The following is a 15,890-nucleotide window of genomic DNA, read 5'->3' as shown; positions in this document are numbered from 1 at the left end:
TTTCCTGTGATCCAAGGAATTACCTTTTGGACTTCTCTGACACCTGAGAGATCAGCTGTCTGGTATCTGCTCTTATTGTCTGTCTACTTAGAAACTCTCACACAAATTCTGATCTTTCTTTCAACGTCTAAGTGTTGTTGATTTCCCTCACTTCTGTTTGCAGTTACCTAAGCAAGGAAAACTACTCCAACCAAAGAAGTTAAATAATAGTGAAGCAGGACGTGTAAAAGAAATTAAAGGTCTCTTCTTATTCTCTAGTATGGTGTTAAGATTGTGACAGCCTGAATCTGTTTTTTTAAGGATGGCAACTATTGTCCCAAGTCATTCCTCTCTTCTTTGCACAGTAGGTAATCTCAACCATTTGGTCCATGTTGAAAGAAGAGCACTGACTTGCCTGACTGTCTCTAAATGAGTTAACATTTCAAGAGACAGATTGTCTGAACATTATATGTAATCAATCTGCTCCTTGCTACAAATTCGACAAATTTATTATTTGTCTAAAGAAGTGTCCCAGGTTCAATGTCATCAGTTTTTATCTTAGTCCCTGTTCCTATCTGTCTTGGAACACACTTGCAGATCACCTACTAAAGAAATAGACTCTCAAGATATGATAGGTGCATCTGGGATAGCACTTTGGAGGTTCACACTTCTTATCACCCTTTATATTAACCTTTCATCTTTGTCAGAATATCTCTGAGGGGAATAGATTATTCCCATATATCAGTGGGAGCTTTGAAGCCTCTGAGAAAATATATGGTAACATGACTCTGGCAATCCTGGTCAGTCCTGTCCTATCACCATAGAAAGGTTTTGACTTTGAGGGTGAGCCAACTGGGTTGTAGAGCCAAAAAATAGAAATAAAAATAAGTGAGTAGAGACTCTCTTTGTGGTTACCACCAAATAAGTACTGCAAATAGCTTGCACTGGCCCACATCTCTCCTATAGCACCTGCTGAGAATTGATTCTGGAAGTGGATGCTTTTTTGACAGTATGTTATGAAGAGCATTCCCACAAAGTGACCATGTCGTATTAAATGAATCAAGTCAGTCAGATGAAATCGTTCATCATCTGCCTCTGTGAAGTCTCACACTGAGGATGGGTTCAAACACCACAGATTACTTCCTGCACAACTGCTCCTCAACCCTAAAGGAGACAGATCATGTTCTATCTGCTTGGATAGAACATACACACCTGCCAAGCCTGTCAGATGGGACTACAAGGGTTCACCATGCTGCCTTCCTCTCACATGTGCTTATGACACATCCAAGTTTTGTGTTCTGAGCCTTCTGAGGTCCCAAAAATAAAGGAAATGGTCAATCAGTTCAAGTAACACTGGTTGCTATTATGTGGATTCCCTGTAGAATGTTCCAGAAGCATAGCTGGAATGATACTTTAAGATAAAGTCTAGGAAGTTGTTTAATACCCCTCTAGAGAATTGTTTTTCATTGGATCATATGGAGGCAGTGTTTCTAAATGTACAGCCAATTGTAAAAATGGTTATAATCCTATAAATTACTGACAGATTGTCCATGTCACTACTTACATGATTTATTTTGACAAAATAATACAAATTTGGGGGAATATAGTAAATTGACAATTTACCAAATGCATTCATATATGCTAGTTACTAATGTTCCTAACAGATATTAGCTTTCTTCATTTTTTCAATATTCAGTTGAGAGAAATAAGACTCAAAAGAATCAAGAGATACTAGTTCAATGATTCTTCCTTCCATCTTGTATCCAGAAAATTTTCCTGGTGACTTATTAACACAAATCTGATATAACTAAATCAAGTGAAGCTGTGACTTTACTCCAGGTGTCTACTCTTCCCATAGTACCACACCACACTGCTTCTACACCTGAGATTAAAAACTGTTGGGAGTGGTCTATGATAAAAGTCAGGGGGGCTGGAGAGATGGCTCAGTGAATAAGAGCACTGACTGCTCTTCCAGAAGACCCAGGTTCAATTCCCAGCGCCCACATGGTACTTCACAACTGTCTGTAACTCCAGGGTCCAACACCTTCACACATACGTACAGGCCAAACACTAATAAAATAAAAAGAAATAAATTATAATGAAAGTCAAAACCCAGTACCATTCAGAATTTTAACACTGGAGAGTTAGTGATGCCAAAGATTTGAACTGGAAATCTTCAGGTAAGGTGGTGGTGACCCCTCCCTGAGATTCACTTCTATAAACTGTTGGTGTGGATCAGATGGGCTCAGAAAAGAGAGAACAAAATGTTCTGAAACTCTTTTGAATGCTGCTAAGTAGCTCTGTGTTAAAGAGATTTGCTTAAATTAACTGCAAGCCACACCATCAATGAAAACTATTACAGTATTATCAAAGAGCTATATGATAATGAAATGATAGATATAGCAGCAGCCCATCATACTAGGTCACATTTTTATGTCTCTGTCTAACACATCCATAAGAGAGCCCTTGCATGCTAAGACTGGACTGCAAACTGCAGTTAAAACAGGATTTCCTTAAATATACATGTGTAGCTGTAGCAACTGAGTTATTTCTCCAGAAGAGACCAAACAGCTGTTTCTCTTGAATTCTAAAGTTAAGAAAATGAAAATCAGCTATCATATTTTACAGATGAAATGTGATACACTTATGCCTTTTCCATGGGAGATGGTTTTCCTCGTCTTTTCTGTACACAGAAATGTCCCAGAGGATATTATGTTCTCAAGTAATGCAAGCAAAGGAGACAGAGCCCCCTGCTGACATTAGGGACCTTTTGCTGACCCACTGTAATTCAGCTGTGGAGAGCAGTGTGAAGAACTGGATGTAGGAGTGGGTCTGTCTATCAGAGGTGAACCGAATTCTCTTCTCAGCCTGTGCTGTTTGCACAAACTCTGCCTTTCACAGAGCTAAGCTGACATTCTTATCCCTAAGACATACTTGTTTTCCTCTGCTACTCTCTGATAAAGATCAGACCAGGAGTGTCCCTAGAGATGACTACAAATCCATCAAGTCCCAAAGCTGCCACTTGGGGAAGCTTATACATTGTCACTGAATATATAACAGCTCCAGGCCGAAATTCTCTCCAGTTGAAGGCTTGTTTGTGAATACTACTGGGCAGAGAAAGTGCTCTTTACAGCCAGGATAAGTCCTGGCCTCTGGTACAAATGAATGCCTCGTAAGATCACTATACCACTGGTGGAGAATATAATGATGGCTCAGGTGGCACCATTAGATTTATTTTCTAAAATTTCTAAATTCTCTCCATAAGGACACACAAACGCACACAGAGCAGGTAGAGAGTTAGCCCTCCTCTGTGAAGTCTGTCTTCTAACTTTGTTACCCTCGCTCCTGACCCAACATATCATGTAAACTCCGACAGGACATACCTCCCTCCTTAGATGGGATTTTTATTCACCTTTCCTTATTGTGTCTTAATGTGAGAAATTTTTTTCTATATTCATTCTATTGACCTAACTATCTTTTTTACCTCTAACAACATACTGGTCAGTTTAAGGCTCACAAACATGGAAAAGTGAGGTCGTGGATGTAAAGGTGGAATTGTGTCTGAATAGATAACTCTTACAGTAATGAGAGTTGTTTGTGATGTTGAAATACAGATACACTCCATGGCTAGAGGAGGGTTTGGAAGTGTTATAAAAGTGTGAACAGGTAGATAAAATAGGAAAGAAAAGCATTTAGTTGAAAACGCTGGTCAAAAATGCCAAAAGACAGGAAAGTTTAGGCCTGAATTCAGGCATGGCAACAGGTTAGGGTGAACTGGATTCTACAGGGAGCTGAATGGGTTGTGGTGGGGATGTAAAGTGATTCAACACTGTTTTGAAGAATTGCTAATAAAACTAAATTCATCAGTACAATGTTCTCATTTGCTCTATAAGACTTGGCCCTGGGATTTCAGGGATGGAAGGTTAAGCATGTGTGTGGCACCCACTTTAGCTTGTGTCTATCACTTCTCACAATAACAATACACAGCATTCACTCTCATCCCTATGTTATAGTTAAAGAAACTGAAGTAAAGAAAAATTATCCAAACCATACAGTGGTGGATTGATCTTCACATTGCTATTCCTGTATGTATTCATTACTTAGAAACATTGTGTCCCCTGTAAACAGTGACTGTGTAAGTTTCTTAAAAACTAAATCCTTAGTTTGTTCAGCAGTAGTGAAGTGGTTATGATGTACAGGGCTCTAAAATTAGGCAACCTGGTCTTAAATTCTTGTTCTGCCTCACTTCTGTAAGGTTAAACACATGACAGCTTTGTGCCTCAGTTTTCTTTCCTGTGAAGTGAAAAGAGATTAAGTACTTACCTCATTGGGTCACTATAAGAATTAAGTTATTTAGTAAATGCAAAGTATTTTAAAGTATATCTGGCACAGTTTTTAATTTTGACCTGTTTTGGCCCTTAAAATATTTGGTGATTACTTACCACATTTCAGGCACTGTTTGGGGAACCAGTGAAATCTGTTTCAGAAAAATAGTCTTTCAATCGAGGATTTCATTCATCCCTGCTGCAGAGAGACATTGGAGCCATGGAGACAGAAATGCTCTGGGTGAAGCAACCTGAAATGTGGCAGACAGTCTGATGCCTCAAATGGTATCAGCGGGTCACATACAAATATGAAATGTACAAATACGTTGAATGGGAAAAGAAAATGCTGGTTACAGACAGAGTTAAAGATGCTGGGGAGCTCAGCTTTGACTGGGAAACAGGGATTACAGGGAAACAGGGAAACAATGGAACCAGAATGATCACAACAGTCCTTGAAAAGGACTGGGGTTGGCAAAACAGAGCCAGAGGAATGCAGATACAGGATGACTTGGGGTCGGAACTCACTGTATTGGCTCCCTGTCAGGTGCCTGACAGCCACAGATACGAAACGGGGCTCCTGTGAGCAATGGTGGGCCCTGTATGCTGGCGGTCTGTGTCTTAGAGCTGGAGAAGAACCATTCTGAAGGCCATTCTCATTCACGCTGCCACACTTCCCTTCCCCCACTCGGATCAGCAAACCCTCTCTGTCCCTCCTGCACTCTTCTCTCTGTCACATCATCATCCGTCATGTAATCGCCTGTACAGTTTGAGAAAGTGATTATGAGGCTGGATGACTGATTTCAAAAACAACAGGCTAATTATCTCCTTATGATGGATGAGACCCCAGGGAGCCAGAGAGCAGAATCTGGCTGGAATGTTGGAGTGCAGTTTCACGGGTACCTTGTAGTGCCGCTTCTGACACGGAAGAAGTACCCAGGTGGTGAGGAGAGCAGGGTGGGGTGAGCACACTTGTTTCTACCCATGTAGGTATGTGTGAGGCTCTGACCAAGGTAGAAAACCATGTAGAGGCCAAAGACCCAAAGGGAAAATGCTGGTGTGGTGGTGTGTGCTTATAATCTCAGTGATACAGAGACAGGGTGAGTTCTGGTGCTGTCTGTCTAGCCTTCCTAGCCTATTTGATTAGTTCCAGGCCAATAAGAGACCCTGTCTGAAGAAACAAGGTAAAGAACACCCAGGATTGGCTTCTGGCTTCCACAGACATGCTTATGCACATGTGCATATACACTCACAAGAAAACAAGAGACAGATTTAGCAGATGTATGCAGCAGCCAGATGATTGCACACAGTCGGCCCTAAAAGCTAGGCTCCAAGGCAGCCGGGCCAGTATGACATGAACAGTTTTGTGGGGTCCACAGCCTGTTGCAAACAGTCCAAAACCTCCACATCCCACTCTCATCTCTCGCTGCCTCGCGTGCCTTAGCAGACCGGCTATTTACAAGAACCCATTTCCATTCACTAAATTGAAATGGTTCATTACTTAGACAAAAAGTAAAGTGAGGATTAAGCTAGTAAGGGCCATGATGAAGGGGAAATTTGGTCACTGCCCTATCCGTCTTTTCTGTTCTTGTGGGATGATTGTGAGGATTGAATGCTGATTCAGGTATAGTCCTTAACACATTGCTGAACACACAGGAAATGCTAGATAAACTGTGGCTATTATCATTGCAAGGAGGGGAGTAATAACTGGCAAGGAGCTGAATCGCTTGCCCTACTCCTAGGTCAGGGGCGCCAGCATAGACAAAACCAAGTATGTAAGCCCCATAAAGCTCACAGAGAGCTGGGGCATGTGCTGCTGCTGTGAGCCCTCAGCCAGCTTCACACCAATAGTGGGTGTCTTTGTGGTCCAGTAACACACATTAGGCACAGCCATTTGCTTGTTACCCAAGAACAACGCCCAGTGTCTTTATAGACTTTTGCTTGCATTTCAGACCACCTTAAAATGGCATTCTTGGTGATACCCCACAGTACCAGTGTTCATGTTAAATAAGGTAAATTGGTCCCAACTGTAGATCCTGGGTCAGAGAAACATTGGGGAATCACAGAGAAATTGGACTGATGAATTTTCCCAAAGTTAAGTCCTTGAAATCCATGGATTTAACTTCCCTGGCCTTTCCCATTGCTAAGCAGTAGATATTTGACCATTTTGTAAATTTGACATGAAGAAGCTCCAGGACAGAGAGCACAGAGGACTTGAGTCCCTTCCCCAGTAATCCTGGGAAGCTGAACGGACAGTGTGACTGTGCCATGTGACCTCTGACAGACAGTTTCCTCTCCACTAGCAGTCAGGACAGTCATCACAGAGGCCATGGAGTCCCCATAGCTCACCTCCTCCATGTAGGTGATTAGTGGTGCGCACTGACGTGTTGATAATGGCCACTCCCTGCCATCGGTAACTGCTAGAATTCTGAGATTTTCTTTTATTTCTTCAATCTCAGGTTTTACTTGTAGGAAAAACCAGCTGAATAACATTGAAATTGGACACTATAAGTGGTAGTAAAATTCTTGCTGCTTACCCATTTAGCCCAGTGAAGCCACAGGCTTTCATTTACCACTTGAACAAATGAATGCCACTCTTTCAAGAGCACAGCACGTTGTATAGACATACACTCTCAGAAGCAGACAGAGACAGAGAGGTAGGTGACTTGTCTGAGGACACACAGCTGTCCCTGCCCAGTGCTCTTATTACTCTACTGCAACCTTCAAGAGGAATTTTATAGGGTAATTTTATTTTATCGGTAAAGAAATTGAGGCTCTGAGAAAGCAATCTGGCTAAGAGTGTCAGGAAAAGAACTAGAGCTTTATGGGTTTTAGGATTTTACATCTGAATCTATTTCATGACTTATTAAGAGAGTGTCTAGACAGTAGGCATAATAGAAGTTTAAGGTACTAATAAAAATAACAATTTTTCTGAGTGTTATGAAGGTAAGCAACTTGAGATGATAAAGTACACAGAAGAGACTCTAGCAGCCTGGAGCCCCCCACCACCACCACCATTTGTCAACCATAATGTTAGGTAAGTTCTTAGTCTCTATGTGCTTCTGCTTTCTTTGTATGTAAAAGGAAAGTGACAAAGAAGGGTTTAATGAAATAATGCCAAGTTTAATGTTCTGAAGCCTAAAAGTCTGCATCCACCTTGGCTTGTGCACTGAGTGTAAAAAGCATAGGTCATATGAACTTCCTTTTATATTTATCATGTCAGTGCTTTTGGCAAACAAGAAACAGAAAACCCAGTTTGCGGAGACCAGCCAGCGAGGGGCCATACTGACAGAGATTACTGTGGAATTAGAGATGGAGGCCAGTCGCTGTGATGGACTGATCCAGTAGCTATGCTCACTCCTTCCACAGTCTCCTTATTCAAGTTTTGTTTTTAGATTAGCAGTGGACTGCCAACTAGAGTACATATACCTTAAATCCACTCCTTACCAAGTCCAGAGGATGAGCAAAATACCTTCTCCTGACGTTCTAATCAAGGGTCCCGAGACCACCCAACTCCTCCCAGTTCCTCCCCACTTCCCCACCCAATCTAATCCACAGCCTGCCTTTCTCCTTCACTTTAACACACAAACAGGCATCTTACACGTGGAAATTATCCACACCTGTTCATACCTCCAGTCTACAGCATACCACAGGCTGACTTTCAATCCCTTGGAATTTTAAAATAGGTGCACATTGTTTAAATGCACATAATTTTCTTTTCCATTGTACTGTGAACGTTATAAATCATTTTCTGAGTTTAACCTAAGTACAGTGCAGTTTCATTTATTTCTTTTCCTCAATGTAAATGGATTTTTTTTCTTCCAAGCTGACCCAGATTTAACAATACGCACAGACAATTTAGCAGCACAGGTACGGGATTTGCTTTGCCAGTGGCCAACATCTACCCTTTGATAATAAGTATGTAGTTCATCGAGTGAGGACCATTTGGCTTGTCATCTAAATTTGGAGAGACACAAAAAAGATACATCCTGAGAAGTATTTGAAAGTTCCAGACTCCTGCAGCCATAGCATGGAAACATGCACCATGAGAGCAAATGACCCTTCTCTTACGGTAGTTGGCATTGGAAGCTGGTCATTTGACTACTTAAAGGAAAGGTCTTGTGACAATGGTAGGTAGATAACTAGGGAGTTTTCCTGTAAGGGTCACATGTGGATGGCTTAGAGGTCTGAAATCAAAGAAGCAGGTTATAAATGACTGGTGGGGGACAGTAAACAACTGAATCACACACTCCCAAATGGATGTACTAAGCTGAGCTCTAATGGGAAGACACTTTAATCTTGTTTATGTGTAGAATATATGACTATTCGAAAAGTCTGGGAGTGAAGAAGCCATTGTCTTCTAAAATGTCCCCTTGTCTTCTGAGATGTCTCCCTCACAATCAAGTCTTTCTAAGCCATACAGTACATTCAGCATATTGTCATTCTGAGTTAGCTTGAATAATCATTTTAAATGTAGGATATAGGTCATATATTTGAGAAAATTGTCTATCTATTATTATACTAATTGCAAAAATTGAGTGAATTAGAATGTTAATAATAATCCCATCAGGGAAAGCATAGTGCACAATTCACTTCCCTAGATGTTTTATTTGACAATTTGCTTTATTTTGCTCATCACAAAGCAGAGGCTTAGTTACATGTCTCCCTTTGTTCCTCCATTCTGTTCTTCATGGAATAGGTATTATTCCTTTCTATAAGTGCCATGAGATGAACCACTGGGTGTACTTGGCAGCGCCCTGTTGAAGTGATGGAAATCTGAAGTCTAAACAGTTTTGATGAAGATTTTATTTTTATTTTACTTATTAAATTGTTTTTTTTAAATTCTTGACAATTCCATTCACATATACAATGAAATATAATCATATCTACCTCATCTCCTCCTTCCTAATCGCTCTGCAGATCCCCTAGCAAGTCTCCCTACTAACTTCATGTCATTTGTCTTTTTTCTAGAGATTTGCTTTTAATTTTGCAAATTTGTATGTCTTTGTGTTGGTATAAGCACCTAAGTGCCAGTGCTCACAGAGGCCAGGGAAATCCAATACCCCTAAAGCTGGAGTTACAGGTGATTCTGAGTCACCTAATATGGATACTAAGAACTGAGCTCAGGTCCTGTACAAGAACAGCACATGCTCTCAAACGTTGAGACATCTCTTTGTAACTCTCCTCTCTTTTTTCCTTTCTTTTATGGTTTTTGTGGGAGGGGTTATTGTTTTGTTTTATTTTGTTTTTGCTTTTTTTTAGATAACTCACAAAGTCGAGTTAGTGCTGCCTGTGGGTGCATAGGGTTACCCACTGGAGCACAGGAAAATTACCAGTGGGAACATCCTCAAGAAAGAATGATTTTCCCTTCTCCAGCAGCAATCAACTGGGGGTCCTCATTAAGGGGTGGGGCCTGGAGCATACCTCCCCTATCTGTGCCAGAACTGAGGCTCGGTGGTTTGGTCTAGTGCAAATAACCACAGCTGTGTGAGTTCATATTGGTGGCAGCCATGCCGTGTCTTGAATATAGCATTTCACTGTGTCCTCCTTATCTCCAGCTCTTCCATTCTCTCTACCCCCTTTCCCATGACATTTCCTGAACCATGGTGAGGGTGGAGTAGTTAATAAAAATATCCTATTTAGGCCTGAGCACTTAGACTCTTCTTTTCAGCACTGTTAACAGCTATTAATCTCTGCATCAACTGCTGCCCACTGCAAAAGGAAGCTTCTCCAACCAAGGTAGAGCAGTCCAGGTTTATGGGTATAAACAGAAATATTTAGAAGACAATTTGACAACATGTCCAAATACCTTACATATATTATTGAATTTCCTCAACTAAGGACCTATGAGCAATAATAGTGTTCTGAAATTGTTTCATAGAGGCACTTAACTCACTCTTAGGCACCTAGCAAATGCCCATAAAATAGCATTTGATTAAGAAGCTACTTAGAAGTGGCCCAATAGGAGGTAACTGGGTGTTCAGTCAAGGACAGTCAGAAACATGTACATAACATATATCCTGGCTCCTGCAAGCTCACTGATGATATGGTGAAACTCCTACAGCTTATAGCCAAGGCTTCCATTACTACTGAGACCATCTGCATTGATGAAGATATGCTGGTGTTGAAGTTGAAGAATTAAGTCCCCCAACCCCACATGCAGCCTTCCCACTCTTCATGTGCCCCACGTGGGCTACAGAACCTGCCAAATAAAGCCACACCACTACTGCATAACACAGGCCCAGCCCCTCCTTTCTCTAAAGATGACTGGACTTAAATCCAAACTTAGCCCAATGAAGGGGAAACTTTCAGAGCCCTTCAAGCTAGCAGGGAGCACTTTAGTGCCCTGTGAATAATGGTCAAAGCCCTTAACCTCCAGGATTCGATTTTCAAAATAATCATTTTTTAATCCTCACTCTATTTCTCAATACAAGGAGTCCTACTCTCATGCACTCACGGTTAATCCATCCAGAAGCAAGCAGCGAAATATCCTTAAACTGTAGCTTGCTAGATGAAGGGCTCAGCTCAGAGATGATCAGAATCACACAGCCTGGTGGAGTGGAGTTCACTTGAGCTGTAGGGAAAAAGAAAAAGGGAGAGTACACGAAGTTGAGTAGATAAAGATGGAGGTGGGGATGTTGGATCTAGAAAGAGTTAGAGGATAGGGTAAACAAAATCAAAACACATCATACCTCAACTGAAAAAAAGAATACCATTGGGCTAGATTGCTTGTTGGTTAGCACTACTCCATATTTTTTGTAGCTGCATGCATTGTTTTATGGAAATCATTATTTTCTTGAGTAATACAGAGTTATCAGCTGTTGACACAGTTCATTATAAAATATTTTCAAATCACACTTGGTAATATCAATAATTTAATCGGGATCTTTAAGTCTTTAAGTGTTGAGAAGCTGTCAAAGCTCACAGTGGCAGATAAGTGTTTGCCAGAATTCTAGTTTGCACTTGAAATTCAAATTTTCTAATTGGCATTAAATACTATCATTTAAAGTGAAAAACTTATTTCTTTATGAAGAAAATGTTATCCAAGACCAATTAGCCACAGGTTGTTCTTATTCTCATTTAAATGGCATTCCATCAGACAAGGGGCTAGTTTAGCTGGTAACTCAATCACACGCCAGTGTTTTACCTCAAGAAAAAACACTTCTGACATACAGCTTTGTGCTTATCACCATTGTGTCTGCAGGGTTAAATGATACCATCCTGAGAGTTTTATTGACAAGATTCTTAGTTCTTCATTCAAAACATTCAGATATAAAATTGGCTGTTTTCCCAGGCAGGTGATGATAAGGAATACGGTTGAGTCTTGCTGACTGCTTTGTTTTCATGCACCCACACTTTTGCCTATCATTTCTTCTCTACCATCAGTGCCAAGGTAAATATAATTGAAACAGCAAATAAATCTTTGAATTGTTATGACTTTCCAAACTGCCTAAAGAATTCTGAGCTCCCTAATTTGTAGTTTAAACTTTCAGAACTACCATTATTTATAGTATTAATAGTTAATGTTTATAAGTATGTTCCCAGCATTGTTTATGCACTGATTATTTTAATTTTCATATGTTCAGATATACAGAAGACCTAACACATTATAGAAAACATGTTTTTAATATATATTTTATTACTTGATCACAATCTTTCTGCTCCCTCTTCTGTTATATCCCCCTGGGACTTAGGTGTAGAGGTTGTGTTGTAGATATATCAGTTAGGGCTGGGCATCCCACAGAGTTCTCTGCATCATGACCAATTGTAGACTTCTGTGATGGTGTTCATCTGCTACAAGAAGAATGTTCTTTGATGAAGGGAATGAGTAACATTTATCTGTAGGAATAAAGATAAATATTTAGGCTGTATTTGGAAATTACACTGTTTAGGAAAGTGGCAATAGTAAGTTTTCCTCTAGAGTCCATGACCTCTCCAGCAATGAGTAATTGGCTTTGTTTATAGTACCAAGTATAAATTCCTTTCTATTGAGGGATCTGAAGTCCAATTACATGGCTGTTGGTTACCCCTAAAATATAAGTGCCATTATTGCACCCTGTGGGATTTCTTGTCACACTGGTCATTGTTGTGGATCATAGGCTTTACAGATAAGTAGGACTAATGATTGCTTTTATCCCTTGGCAGCTTGCATAGCACCTTCTAGTAATATGAGAACTAGTCTTCAGGGAGCAGGCTTCCAGGTCAGCTTGAGCTCCATTCCTCCAGTTCCCGTGTCCAAAGTATGCGGTATCTTCACCACTAAGGTCTACCTTCAAGTTCTGGGAAAGAACCAAAGACAATTTCTCTCTCTCTCTCTCTCTCTCTCTCTCTCTCTCTCTCTCTCTCTCTCTCTGGGTGTGTGTGTGTATGTGTGTGTGTCCTATATATAGCCTGTATAGTTTGGGAAGTCTCTTGGACTCCCTGACCAATAACTCAGAGACAAAGCCAGGTTAAGGGAATGCTAATATTTATTTGGTTTCATGCAATTCTGCAAATTTCCTATTGTAAAAGAAGTAGTCTTGAGATGATGAGTGATTCTACCTAATCATAGCCTCTCCCATGTGGCAAGGACTTTGATGCTGCATGTTATTTCTGTGGAGGATCTGGTCATTTATGGTGAGAACTACAGTTGTTTCATGCCAGAATGTGTGCTTTAAAGGAAGTAGTATTTATAGGACTATACAACTTGTATCAGGTGCAAGAGTTTCTGTATTTTTGTATATTTCCTTTGTTCTTACTACCTTAACTAGGAGAAATAAGAATAGATGCACCTGGGAACAGTTTCAGTTTTTTAATTTTAATTTTTAAAATACTTTTATGCAATATATTTTTGTCATGTTCTTTTCCCTCCCTTAACTCCTTCCAGATCTTCCCCACTTCCCTACCTACCCAACTTCACATTCTTCCTTTCTCTCAAACAAAGGAAAACAACAAAAAGCAAAAAATGAAAACCAAAACAGGCAAACAGCTGAAGAAAGAAAATCAGTAAGACAAAAAATAGCACAATAAAAAACATACATAAAAGAAAGCATGAAGTCCATTTTTTATTGACTGACTACTCTGAGCATAGGGCCTGCCCTGGAATGTGGTTGATATTTCACGTGGCACTCTATTGAGGAAAACTGATTTTCCCTTTCCCAGAGGTATTAACTGTAGAGCGTTTCTTGGTTATGGGTAGTACTTTGTGTCCATTTCCCCTTCTCAGTGCTGGGGTTTTATCTGGTTTGAACCTGTGCAGGTCTTATGAGTGCTGTTACAGTCTCTGTGAGTTTATGTGTATATCAGCCCTGTTGTGTATGGAAGATGCTGTTTTCTTTGAGTCATCTGTTGCCTCTGGCTCTGAAAACATTTCTTTCTCCTCTTCCATGAAGATCTTTGAGCCTTGAGTGGGGGGCTTGATGTAAAAAAAAAATCCACTTAGGGCTGAATGCTCCAAAGTCTTTCACACACTGTGCATTTTCCAGCGTGGATCTCTTTGTTATCCTATCTACTGCAAGAAGAAGCTTCTCTGATGAAGCTTGAGCAAGGCACTGATCTGTGGGTGTAGCACTATGTCATTGGGAGTCATTTCATTGCTACATTCCTTTAGCAGAATAGTAGTAGTAGGCTTTCCTCTAGGCCCAAGACTTATCTAGTGTAAGGTTCATGGACTCTTTTTTTGTTTATTTTGTTTTTCAAGACAGAGTTTCTCTGTGTAATTTTGGTGCCTGTACTGGATCTCGCTCTGTAGACCAGGCTGGCCTCGAACTCAGGTCAGGTATGGGGTCCATCTCATAGAGTGGGCCTTAAATCCATTTAAAAAGTGACTATTCACACAACATTTGTGTCACTTTTGCACGAGGATTTTGCAGTATTGTAGGTCTTGGGGTTTGTATCTGAGTGATATTGATGATTACTTTTCTCCTCTGGTAGGGTGCAAAGTACATTCCAGTGCCATGAATGCTAGTCAGTAGGAGTAAAAGTTCTAGTTAGACTCTAGCTTGAGTTTTCCATGGTTGGTGACATAAGGATGTTGTGTCTTCAGCAACAGGCTCTTCCCATTGTGTTACAGAATAACTAACAGCCTTGCTAATAGTCGGTGATGCTTGGGGGACCCTGTAGAACCCCTTTGCTAATGATTCAATAGGGAAATTGTTGAGAAAAGCCCAACACAGCCCATTAATAACTTGTCCCCCAGAAGGTGCAGATGTTAACAAGAATTAAGTCCCTCTTAAGAAAGATTTTTTAAGTTTTTGAGAACTTCATACATGAACACCTATCTACATCACTCACACTCTCTCTCCCACCTCAAACTTTTCCTAGCCCCTCTCTCCAAAATTCATGGTCACTTCTTTATTACTTTACATACACACCACAGAGAGAGAGACATATATGCAACCTACTAAGTCCATTTGATGTCGTTCTTATGTACTTGTTGCTTATATATACATGTATATGACCACTTGAGGTTGGACATCCTATGCAGGAATTCATTTCTGGAGAAAACTAATTCTCTCTTTCCTGGCAGGCATTGACTAGCTGAAGCTCTTCATCTAAGGATGGGACCATGTGGGATTTCCTTTGTCAACACTGGCATGTCAACTGGTGTTGTGATTATGCTGGTCTTGTCTAGACAGCCATATTGTTGGTATTTCATGGTTATATTTTCCCTGTCATGCCAAGGGGACACTAGCAATAGGCACCCTGAACCTCTGGCTCTTACGATCTTTCCATCACCTCTTCTGTGACATTCCCTGAGCCTTAAGTATAGGGTCAGCAAGTTCTTTTAACTGCGCTTCTCTCTAGCCTGTGTATTCTTTTTTTTTTTAATTGTTTCAGCTTATGTCTCCTGCCTGAACCTGAAACACCCACAGGGTTGATAGACACAGCAGTAAGCTAAATTAATCCTTTACATCTAGATCTTTTAGAGCTTTGGTGACTAAGTTCTATTTTTATAGCCTATGGTAGAGCCAAGAGCGTATGGGGAGCAGACATCTGCTATGTATAGTGATGTGGAGTAGAAAACTTGACTATTGGAAATGACACGGACTACAGAAAGCATCCATCTGAATGTATTCCTAAACCTTTCCCTGGTGGATTCAATGACCTTCATTGTCCTCTTAGCTCTGGTTTTATCACCTGGCCTGAATAAAGGCTCTGGTACAATTCCTACCTTCCAGAAGTGTGGTGGCAATGTGAGATTTGGACACAATTATGGTTTTGAAGCAGTGTCTCTTCCCCTGTTGTGGAGTCTTCTAGAACTGTGTATGCAGTGGGAGGGGTGAGAATTGCCTAACCAGCTGTTCCAGCATGTCTCCTTTCACCTCCTGAACTTACTCAGATCAGCTTTTGCCTCTTAATTTCTTCCCAAAGCAAAGACAGCCAGCAGTCATCAGGACCCATGTGGTCCATCCACCACAAGGCTCTTAGCTGGTCTCATTTTAACTGATTTCCCCTGTACTTGTGGAACTGGCTATGAACCCCAGTAAATCCCAAATTCAATGCCATAGCAGTTTCTTTCTTTCCGTGCTTATGGAAATATTTCCTGCTGCAGCAGCAGTCAACTTCTGCAAAAGATTCAGTTCAAAGAAGCCATTTCCATATACGATG

The 15,890-nt window shown here is 40.7% G+C and overlaps 1 protein-coding gene across 4 annotated transcripts in view; it reads left to right on the top strand.

Moving 5' to 3' along the window:
- Window positions 1–15,890, top strand: part of Ryr3 (ryanodine receptor 3) — a 521,392-nt gene that overhangs the window by 349,108 nt on the left and 156,394 nt on the right. The gene's annotated exons all lie outside the window — the stretch shown is intronic.

Source organism: Peromyscus californicus, unplaced genomic scaffold, assembly GCF_007827085.1.
Source record: "Peromyscus californicus insignis strain IS unplaced genomic scaffold, ASM782708v3 Scaffold_7__1_contigs__length_154581171, whole genome shotgun sequence".
Taxonomy (NCBI): Eukaryota; Metazoa; Chordata; class Mammalia; order Rodentia; family Cricetidae; genus Peromyscus; species Peromyscus californicus.
Note: the sequence above shows the minus strand (reverse complement) of the source record. Positions and strands in the feature narration are given on the sequence as shown.